Source organism: Schistocerca serialis, chromosome 4, assembly GCF_023864345.2.
Source record: "Schistocerca serialis cubense isolate TAMUIC-IGC-003099 chromosome 4, iqSchSeri2.2, whole genome shotgun sequence".
Taxonomy (NCBI): Eukaryota; Metazoa; Arthropoda; class Insecta; order Orthoptera; family Acrididae; genus Schistocerca; species Schistocerca serialis.
Window position 1 is genome coordinate 594,036,207 of NC_064641.1, and position 11,719 is coordinate 594,047,925.

The 11,719-nt window shown below is 41.0% G+C and overlaps 1 non-coding gene across 1 annotated transcript; it reads right to left on the reverse strand.

Annotated features, from left to right (window-relative positions):
- Positions 1-10,586: 10,586 nt before the first annotated feature.
- Trnar-gcg (transfer RNA arginine (anticodon GCG)) lies at positions 10,587-10,717 on the reverse strand. Its single transcript has 2 exons — positions 10,681-10,717; positions 10,587-10,629 (listed from the first exon to the last, which is right to left on the reverse strand). It is a non-coding gene; the product is annotated as a tRNA-Arg (tRNA).
- Between the last annotated feature and the right edge of the window lie 1,002 nt (positions 10,718-11,719).

Consider the following 11,719-nt stretch of genomic DNA (forward strand, 5'->3'; position numbering starts at 1 on the left):
TATTATCTGAAATAACAACTGATGATGGAAGGAAGCTGACGAAGCAAAGAGAAATTAATGAGGCAATCGTACAGCATTTTGAATCCTTAATGTCTAGTCAACCAGTTGACGAACAGCTTCAAGACGAATTAATGATCAACCTCCAGGGCAATGTATGCCACGCGGAAGCACAGACTCTCATCTCGAAAGTGACTGAAGAAGACGTCGAAGAAGCTATATATGAAAGCATGAAAAATAAGGCTCCAGGGGCAGACGGAATTCCGGCAGAATTTTATCGCAGATTCAGTGGCCTCGTAAAAGGAAAGTTTACTCTCATCTGCAACGAACTGCTAAACCCTGAAAATGACGTCCAGAAAGAATTTCGTGACGGACTCGTAGTGTTAGTGCCAAAAAATTCCAACACGAAAACTGTAAGCTCTCTGAGGCCAATTACGCTTTTAAACAGCGATTACAGAATCTTTGGCCGCATCCTCGCTCGCAGGCTGAAAACTACAATGACCAGCGTCACTGGCCCTTATCAAACAAGTGTGGGCAAAGACAGAAGAATTCTCCAGACCCTCTGTGATTACAGGTACCTAATCTCAATGGCCGACGTCTGCAAAATAAAATGTGCACTCATCTCACTCGACTTTGAGAAAGCCTTCGACAGCGTTAATTATAGTTTTTTCATTCGGACCATGGGCGCAATGGGCTTCCCACCTAGATTCATTGCAGTAGTAAGAAATACATTAACAAACAACTCAGCCAGATTTGTTATCAATGGACACATTAGCCGCCCGATTGACGTTACCAGCTCCATTAGGCAAGGGTGTCCAACGTCAATGACACTTTTCGCCATCGTCATCGAGCCCCTGCTTGCTTCCCTTATGAAACATCTACAGGAACTACAAATACATGGAGAAAAGATCGTGTGCAAGGCGTACGCTGATGATGTTGGCTTCCTAGTCGTGAATGGCGCTGAAGTACAGAGCGCACTACGAACAGTAACAAAATATGATCAGGCATCTGGTGCAAAACTTAATAGAACCAAGTCGGGGATTTTCAACATCGGCTGTGTAATTGGGACGCAAACGCAGGATCTGTTACGCGAGCTTGTAACCATGAAATGTCTCGGCATAGATTTTAAAAGAAATATCAAGCACACTATTGCTGCGAATTATCGAAAATTACTTAACAGCTTACGCGCCTCTGTACAAGTACATAGTATTAGGAAACTCGATGAACTTCAAAAAGTAACAGTGGCAAATGTATACATCACATCCAAAGTTAATTACGTAGCACAAGTTCTGCCACCACCTACGACTTTGTTGAAAAGCATCGCGTCTGCATTAGGACACTTTGTGAGCCGCGCACGTATTTTCAAAGTCAAATATCACATTCTGATGCTCCCTACGAAATGTGGTGGGTTAAATCTCACCGATGGCAGCAAAAAAGCTCAAGCCTTATACCTTTCTACCACACACAAACAATGGAAAGAACCAAGTGGTACCCCTGCTGCACATTTGTTAAACGAAATAGCTCCTGCTGACGTCAGTGCACCTATAAATGTCCAATACATACCCAACGGACTATACCACTTGAAATACTTTTTCGTAGAATACAGCTACACACAGGCAAGGATCCCTGAAAATTACATCATGAAAGCAAAAGAACTTTACAATAACTTGATGAAAGACAAACCCAGAAACGACGTAGAACAAAAGTATCCTTGTTATAACTGGGGAAAAAAATGGGAAAATATTCACTGCCGGAACTTGCCAACGTATGTCAAATCGACCTGGTACTTTGCTGTAAACAGAAAAATTATGACGAACTCTAAACTTCCCTCTATTCGACTGGCCGAGTCACCGCTGTGTGCATTATGTAATACACCAGATACCGAAGAGCATAGACTGCTGTGTGACAGGGCAAAAGAAATATGGCTCTACATAAGACAAAAGATAGCGAGCGTCAGCAGAACTACGCCCAATGCTGTTAGGACTGCTGAATTTTTAAACCTTGACGCTATACCTTACCCTAAAACAAAACGAAACGCAGTTAACTGGTTGAAAGGCCAAACGATGCATTACATCCTAACAAAAGAATCAAGCAATAGGGAGGACTTCTGGGTATACCTTACAACTGAGCACCACAAGTTGATATGTACTAAAAATACAAAGAAAATTACGCAAATTTTTTAACTAAAAAAATACTGTAACCAATAAAAATGCGTAATTTACATTACACATCCAAGCATTTCGTATATTAGGCGAATGATTTTTGGTTAAAGTTTGTACTTCACGTAGCAGGAGGAGGATTTCCAACAGAAAGTAACCAGAGAAGATCATCAGTATAGACCACTTAAGCCTATGTGTGTCTATTACTTTGTTTTGCGGGAAGCACAGTGATGAAAATGGTATATACCCTTTATTTAGTTTCTGTCTTTCTTTCCTTTTCTTTTCACAGGAAGACACATTTATGTTAATTATGTGTAAAATCAAGCAGAAGAAGCCTACTTTACTTCATTACCTTCTGAAGAAGAAAATTTCAGTTATACGCAATAATGAGTATGCTTCTTACTTACGCGAGAGGAAAGGGGTGATAAAAATTTTGTTGACGTGTGCTTTTGGTTGCCAGACGTCGTATTAGCTAGTCTCACGTTTTACCTCAAGACTACAGTTGTAGACAAGAGTGATATACACAGACTGCAGTCAAGAGTTCCTCTGGGAAATGTAACAGTCTACAATGTTGCCAGATCAAGAATATTGTCAAACATAGAATTCAAAGGGGAGCACGAGTGTATCGTCCACCTTACGTGAACTACTCAGCAGTCAGTCTCGAAGACTGAATCTACAACACATGTTGCACGCTTAAGAACCAGAAGAATTAAAAAACAAAATTAGTTTGGAGGAGCAATGTTAACTATAGCGTTCAACGTATTCATTGTATTGTATACATATGTGTCAACACCTTCCAATGCCCACTCAAGGAATACAAGGATACACAGTCTAGCTTCACTATCATAAATACGCCTCAGTTTGTGGGTGAACTCAGACTTAGGTTGATAATCATTCTGAATATTTAGCAGTGCTGTACCCACTGGTGTTGAACTCGTTCTCAACCAATGATGCCCATAGCTACAGGAACACTACTTGTGATACCTCTTAGACAAAATACTTACGCAGTGCTGTCAGAAGAAAAGATCAACCTGACATAAACTGTGGGAAGTTTGTTTTACACCCTTTGTACCTGGATAAAGAGCTTTTCCTATTTGAGATATCTGTGAACGTTGCTGCATAAGACGATTTAAGAAGAAACTAAATTCCTTCAGCTACGCCAATGTTTAAAGAAATTGCCTTAACGGCACTAAATCGTGGTTTGTGAATCGTTTACCAGCCGTACTCTGCCGCATTTCGCTGGTTGGAAGGCATAAAGCTTACTGGCAAATTTCACAGAAGGAAAAGGGGGACGAAGTGTCTCCCACTGGAAGGTCATGTTGTTTTATTTAAATGATTACAAAATCAGGTAAAACGAACAGTGAAGTTGTCAGTATAAGCACATTACTGTTGTCAGTATGATGTTGCACCGCCCGGGGCCTGTAATGATAAAGGGCCCATTTCGGTCAGGCATATTGTATACAGAAGTGGAAGAGAGAGCACCACTAAATTCTACAATTCGTATGCATTGCATACACACAGAAATTACTGTTACAGTGTACTTATTGAGCCCAATGAGTGAACTGCATATTTTCCGGTGAGAAAGAGAACTGGCAAACAGTCTTCGCTACATTAGGTTACTTAAACTGGTGTCACTCTGAGCTACAATTTATGGTCACCGACTAAGTGTTAGGGCAATGAGTCGGATGCGGGTTTTGCAACTGTGAAATATTAAATTTGAACTAATATTGTGAAAATTTTGAACTTGGATAGCTTAGAATGAAAATCTTTCTGTTTATTGCAAAGGAAAACAATTGATTTTCTAAAACATTCTCTGTCATACACAACTTGAAACAGGTCACGTCGACCAAATCATGTGGAAGAACTGATAGCGACGTATATCGGAAGGCAGTAAGATCCCTTAGCTTGTGGTTTGGCAGTATTCGACAGCCATTTCTAGGCGCAAGTAAATGAAGAAAGGCAGCGCGTTTTTGTTATCAAATAACGTCTTCATCAATTACTTTAGTTTTAATGTAATCTACAAGTAATTGCTGATGTTTGATATTAACATAAAAAGGATTCTGTAGACAGGGAAAGAACCTGTTCTTGAGCAACTACTTCTATGATGACCAAAAGCCCTTAATTAATCTTCGAGCACATGTGTTCCAGCAGCGGTATGAAGAAAATGATAGTAATAATGACGGTAATAATCGAATTATCGTTAACTTCACACTTCACAGTGGATTTCCTGAATTAGTGAAAATTTCACAATGGCTTCACGTCGAGGCTACGATGCCTAGAAGAGTCTTAACCATTTAATAGACTTGCATTTTTTCCAACGTGACTAATTTTGTAAGCTTACCACATCATCTGTTACAGCACACTCCTGGGGCTGGGAAATGTTGTCACAATGGTCAGGTGGAACGGACTATCACAAGTGCAATGCGTGGGTTCAGGCATTTACTTTTAAGAGGCACAAACAGATTTACTTTACCTCTGGTAACTTCAAGAGAAACACGTTATAATCCAGAATCCGAATTAAACATCACGTTCCTTCATTCCCAACTGGACAGAGCCGGTTTACTTTGGGAAATGACATAGGCGGAGGTCATTTTTAAACAGCAGTACTGTCGCCAGTAAACTTACTTACAATTGAAAATTTTATTTTGTGCTTGATTGAACTAGAGACGCTGAAAAATTTGGTGCTGAACTCTGAATCGAATTCGTGTCTCTTCTTTCGAGGTTCTGAATCTCTCGGAACAATATAGTTCAATCATTTCGTTCCTTTTTCCGAGACTGCAATCTTCTGTAGGTCTCCTCCAAAGGTAAGTATGTGGGTCCGATTCCTGATCCAGTGCAAAAATATTCATGATTTCATTTCAAGTCCTATCACGTGCACACCGGCCTGCAAGTGAAAATTAACGTGCATTTTTAATGTCTTTTCATGTGTTGCCAACAATTTCTGGTCAAACACGCGCACATCTTACTGTTGGTGAGTAAGCAATTGATACTTAAGTTATATTCGTGGACGATACATAGAACGATAGGAGTGCGGTTCGATTGTCACTCAGGCATAAAAATTTGTGTCCTTATTTTAGATTCAAACACCTAGCAGCTGGTAAGAAAAACCGATAGGTAACATTTGATTTTACTAAGTTAACAATCTGATTACGTGTTGGGTTCGTATCTCCGTCACAGAACATCACATTATGCGCTTCATCTTTAAATGCATGCACACTATATTGCTTCTGAATCGAGATATATAAGACATCTTTCGTAGTTAGTTAACAGGGATGAAAGGGTCTTGATAGGAGTCCCGGTTTATTACAAAAACTATCTTCTTTTATTTTCAAGTTTAGATTTGGTTACTTATATTGGCGAAAATTCCGCTAATTCGTGACTCTTCACGGCTAGTCAGCAATATGATATGATTCGATTAGATTAGATTAATACTGTTCCGTAGATCATGAAAACGACATTTCATAATGATGTGGAACGTGTCATTTTAATGAAAGATTTCTTTACATACCAGTATCCAATTTCTTTATCCGCAGATAGTGGTCTCGCGGTAGCGTTCTCGCTTCCAGAGTACGCGGTCGCGGGTTCGATTCCCGACGAGGTCAGGGTTTTTACCTGCCTCGAGATGACTGGGTGATATTGTGTCGGATTCATCATTATCATTCATCCCCATTATGTTCGGAGGAAGGCAATGGCAAATCACCTCCTCTAGGACCTTGCCTAGTAAGGCGGCGCGAGTCTCCCGCTTCGTCGCACTACCCTCTGTAACAGAGGTATGGGACTCATCCTCATTAAATTTCTAGACAACAATTTTTTACCCTCTCTCTTATTCTTTTTTATTTCTCTCTCTCTCTCTCTCTCTCTCTCTCTCTCTCTCTCTCTTTCTCTCTCTCTCTCTCTCTCTCTCTCTGTCACACACACACACACACACACACACACACACACACACGTTCTTTTTTTATTTTTATTTGTTTGGTGTGTTTTCGACTATCGGCGAGGCACGAAAACGTCTGTGAATGAGTTTCTTTGTTTTGAGTACAGTTATGATAGAAATATAAAAACAACTATGAGAGTTACTGATTTATGATACTTAGTTTGCAGTCAGTTCTGAGTATTATTAGTAACTACGCTCCAGTCCCTAAACCTAGTTACAGAAATGCGAATCAGACGCATTACATATTCTAGGCCGTAGCAGCCGCGTCTTTGATACGCCAGGTATGGTCACTTCCCAGCCAACTGTATGATCACATCGGTTCGTCTTCTTCCTGCTAGTACTGCAACTTAGATTTGGCAACAAGGCAAGGTATGTTTGGTAACTCTGTGATCGACGAGTTACTTCCTGGTGTGCATGGAATTAAGCCTCAAATTTCACTTGTTTTTTCCTGTGATTTCCATTGAATAATCTGAGCTCTTGAGGTGTAACAAAAGATTGTAAATATACGGTTTTCAGCCCAGGAAAGTAGTTGAACGTGGAAATCGCAACTAATCTCGTCTTTTAAATAGCGGATTACGAGCTCTAGCCACTCGTAAGAGGAAGGCACAACACAGACCTCTTTGCTAGCTCTGTGATGACGTGCTGACCTGTGAAAAAGCGTCTGTTATGGTTCGTGGTTCCAGTCTCGCTGACTGTAACGATTTTATCCCTTCTGTGAAAGAGCTACAAGCAGTCAGATGAAACGTCGATGAGGAAATCGGAAGAAAATACTTTCAGCTCATAGTGCAATGGTGAAAAACTTACGATGCTGCACAACAGGTAACGCCTCTTTTCGCTGCTGACAAGCAAATTTTGGGTTTCTAGGAATACATATCTTTATTTGTGAAATGCCACATTTGCATACCTGTTGAGTAAGACACAGCATACCAATTAAACATAGACCCAATCGAAATCTAAGTGAGAAGTATTTTACTAATTCGTGCCGATAGGGGCACGCTTGTGTACAGATACTCAGTTTTATTAAAACAGACTTTCGTCGTAAGGTTATCGTGGGTAGTTTTATTTCATTTCTCATAATACAGTGCACAATTTTCGTAAGGTTTCTTTTAGTGATGTTAAAACAATACTAACATGAGAGAGGAATTAGTCATCGACGATATATGCGAATTCTCTGATTTTATCTATAACAGTCTGACAATGCACATGCAGTTTATTGATGACATGCATGTAGAAAACTTGTTCTGAGTTAAAGCTGTCAAAGAAGGTTTGAAGAAGAATAAATTGCCACTACCAGACGACAGCTAATGTAGAAAATACTTTTCTGACTATTTTGGCACGATGCACTCTCCCCATACATAATACAAAAGCTTCCAGATGCATCTTCAGCCTGGCCGTCTATTAAATCTGAAAAGAACAAAATGTCGCTGAAATTAGCCGTTTTTTCGCATGCGGATATTTTAGGTTGAGAAGTGAGGGAATTCCATTAAATTGATAACTTCAGCAGACTGCAGAATTGCGTTTTAAAAAATGTAGTAGCGAATGTAACAGAACTCGCGACGTCTTATCTACAGTGCGCAATGCTTCCCGTTATGCTACTAGCTGCCATGTAGCTACAGCAGCTCCAGATGTCAACAACAGGTCCTCATGAACTTCCGCATTGCACAGTGCTGTGAGATAATGCATATGGCCGGATCTAGTCTTCTGAGAGACAGAGAGTTACAGCTTTTCTTTTGCACTGCACAACATTTTTAACTAACAGATAGAGCAACAGAGTAGCTCAAGTGGAAAGGAACACTTCCTATTTAAATTTCTGCATCCAACACTGTTGGCAGTTCTGTGTAGGTGGCAATTACGTTATTTTATTTCGGTGATTACAAAATAGAGTCGAATGTAGCACTGGATACCGAGGAAGCAAGTTCATGGCGATTCGGTCAACCAAGTAAATGAATGTACTGAACATGCTGCAAAACACCACAGGGAGCCTGTGTGTCAGAATTCTCATCGAGTGTGCCGCAATGGTATTATGATAGAAAAATGAGTCCCAGAGAAGCGGTTTTGGTGGTCTGCTGGATTGATGATAGGTTCCTATGATGATGGTCTGGGTTCGATTCTAACTTCTTCCGATGATTTATAATAGGTAGAGACAGATTCTATTCTCTTCTGGCTACATAAAGTCAAGAAGGTATAATGGCATTGTGGTCTGAAATTCACTTTAAACATAATATTCCTTCTCTACCACGTAGATGATAGGTTGAACCACAATAAAGTCAGGAGTGGCGAAATGTGGGAACTCTGTCACCAGTAACCTTTCTTATACTAGTTATTTATTTCTAGTGACGGAACAAACGCTATGTAGGGTCACACGGCACTTATTCCATCTTTTACTTGAGCTTCTGTATGTCGATAAAATTGGTTATGAGCTGGGAATGTAACTCAGACCACCCTTAACGTGGAATTTGATCCCTTCGTGTCAACACAGCTCGACTAATATTTGTTGTTTGTTCAAAACTGCAGATTTCTCAACATCTCGACATATTGCGCGTGAATGGGTTCGAATCCTGGCTCGGCACTAAAGTTTTCATTATGTATTATCAAGCATTTTCATTCGTTCTCAACACTAACGATATCTGACGTTTTTGACTCCCAATGAGACACAGAACTATCTGAGAGATCATTGTAAGTTCAAGGATGTTATTCTGAACTGCTGGTGGAGAAAAATTCGGTATCTGACGTCTCTTTGTGTGCAGTCAACAACGATGTGTGTGGGGTCTGATTCCCAGTCAACACTGAATTCTTCGTCATATTATTTCCATACATGCTCACATGTCGCTGCTGGTGTAACAAACCCATATTTAACGTTCGTTTTCTCTAGAATATAACAGCAATAGGTGAAGGGTTGGAGTATTAGGAAGGAAAAAAGTATTGTTTCTTCACGTCATTTCAAGAGTTGGAGTATTAGGAAGGAAAAAAGTATTGTTTCTTCACGTCATTTCAGTTAAAACATCTAGCTACTGCCGAGAAAATCCGATATGACACAGTTGATTAGGCTTCGATAACAATCCGATTAGGTTCTGGGTTCGAATCCCTGTCCAACACAAAGCTTTACCTCGCGGCATTTGAAGTAAGTTATTTGTGAAGAAGCAATATTTAACATCTCTTGTAGTTCGTTAACAGGGACAATGGATGCTGGGTAGGTATTCGCGTCCGTCATAAATGTTTACATTATGTAATTTAAAGTTGATATTTGCTAACTGATACTGTCTAAAATCGAGGTATATCATTCTCTGTATACCTAGTCAGGAATGAATGTTAGTTTCCGTCAGTCACGAAATGTTAGTCTGCATGACCTGGGTTTGAATCCAAATGCAGAACGAGACGGTTCGTCGTATCATTTGAAGTTTATACATATTTTCAACTAGCTGCTATTGAATAACTTAAATTTTAATGTCATTTTGTGTTAAATAACAAGTATGGTATGTTACTTTGAAGAGGAAATCATGAATACGACGAATTTACTGTGCTCATTACCTATCTGTCGTAATAATGAGAGTGGTAACATTGCCGGTATGTCATTTATTGCAATAAATGTGAGCTTACAAGCCTTAAGGATAGTCTTATCTGTGATAAGGTGTTCCCTGATATTTGTAGTATCGTGGTATTACTTTACATCTTGAGTTAATGCGATAAGAGCAGAGTTCTAGTGGTGACTTGTTGGAACCATTTTCAATAGTCAAACGATTGTACCAAGGGGCGATTAGAGGACCTGCTCTAGAGCTGCTTTATGCGGGTTGCGTGCGAATCAGGCGAAAATCATTTCATGTTGCCAACCAAAGGTGAAGCAGAAGTAAAGCTGTGAGGAGCGGCCGTGCGTCGTGCTTCGGTAGAGCACTTGCCCGCGAAAGGCAAAGGTCCCGAGTGCGAGTCTCGGTCGGGCACACAATTTTAATCTGCCAGGAAGATTCATATCAGCGCACACTCTCCTGCAGAGTGAAAATGTTATTCTGGAAAGGTGAAGCACATGCCGAAAATTAACGGCTGTTCGCTTGTGTTCTCTTTATCTCTCTCTCTCTCTCTCTCTCTGTGTGTGTGTGTGTGTGTGTGTGTGTGTGTGTGTGTGTGTGTGTATGTGCGTGTCGTTAGTCACGGCGAATTGTAGAAAGATGAATGTGAATGTAATCGCTGTCAGAGTGTGTTTCGTTTTCATGTTAAGCTGATTTGAGCTTTTGTTATAATTATATGATTGCGTAATGTCTGTTCTTGCTGACGTGTCATGTAAGAGCATTATTCTACAATTTTATCCACTAATGTAAACAGTGAGTTGTTTGAAACTTCCTGGCAGATTAAAACTGTGTGCCCGACCGAGACTCGAACTCAGGACCTTTGCCTTTCGCGGGTTCAAATGGCTCTGAGCACTATGGGACTCAACTGCTGAGGTCATTAGTCCCCTAGAACTTAGAACTAATTAAACCTAACTAACCTAAGGACATCACAAACATCCATGCCCGAGGCAGGATTCGAACCTGCGACCGTAGCGGTCTTGCGGTTCCAGACTGCAGCGCCTTTAACCGCACGACCACTTCGGCCGGCTGCCTTTCGCGGGCAAGTGCTCTACCAACTGAGCTACCGAAGCACGACTCACGCCCGGTACTCACAGCTTTACTTCTGCCAGTACCTGGTCTCCTACCTTCCAAACTTTACAGAAGCTCTCCTGCGAACCTTGCAGAACTAGCACTCCTGAAAGAAAGGATATTGCGGAGACATGGCTTAGCCACAGCCTGGGGGATGTTTCCGGAATGAGATTTTCACTCTGCAGCGGAGTGTGCGCTGATATGAAACTTCCTGGCAGATTAAAACTGTGTGCCCGACCGAGACTCGAACTCGGGACCTTTGCCTTTCGCGGACAAGTGCTCTACCAACTGAGCTACCGAAGCACGACTCACGCCCGGTACTCACAGCTGTTCTTCTGCCAGTACCTCGTCTCCTACCTTCCAAACTTTACAGAAGCTCTCCTGAGAACCTTGCAGAACTAGCACTCCTGAAAGAAAGGATATTGCGGAGACATGGCTGTGGCTAAGTAAAGCTGTGAGTACCGGGCGTGAGTCGTGCTTCGGTAGCTCAGTTGGTAGAGCACTTGCCCGCGAAAGGCAAAGGTCCCGAGTTCGAGTTTCGGTCGGGCACACAGTTTTAATCTGCCAGGAAGTTTCATATCAGCGCACACTCCGCTGGAGAGTGAAAATTTCATTCTGGAGTGAGTTGTTTGTTATGTATATTTGATCATTCATCAAGGTTTTCTGTTCTGCTTTGATTATTTGTATGGGATAATTTTCGTCCAGGGGTGGGAGGTGTTTTTTATTGTTTATACTAATTGTTTGAGTGTCTTTTTCTCAAGAGACCGGTTTGTGATTGTTTTCTCTTAGGTGTTCTGTACATTTGGAGTGGTTTGTCCCATAATTACGTGCTCCAACGTTCTGCCTGTTTCTCACACGTATCTATCATCAGACGTGTTACACTGTACTTGATACATAGCTCCTTCCTGGGTCGTGTATATGTCTTTCGTCAGTTCTGGGGTGCATTTTTGGAGGGAATTGTCATTTTTGTATGCTATGTTTACACTCTGCATTTTGAAAATGTT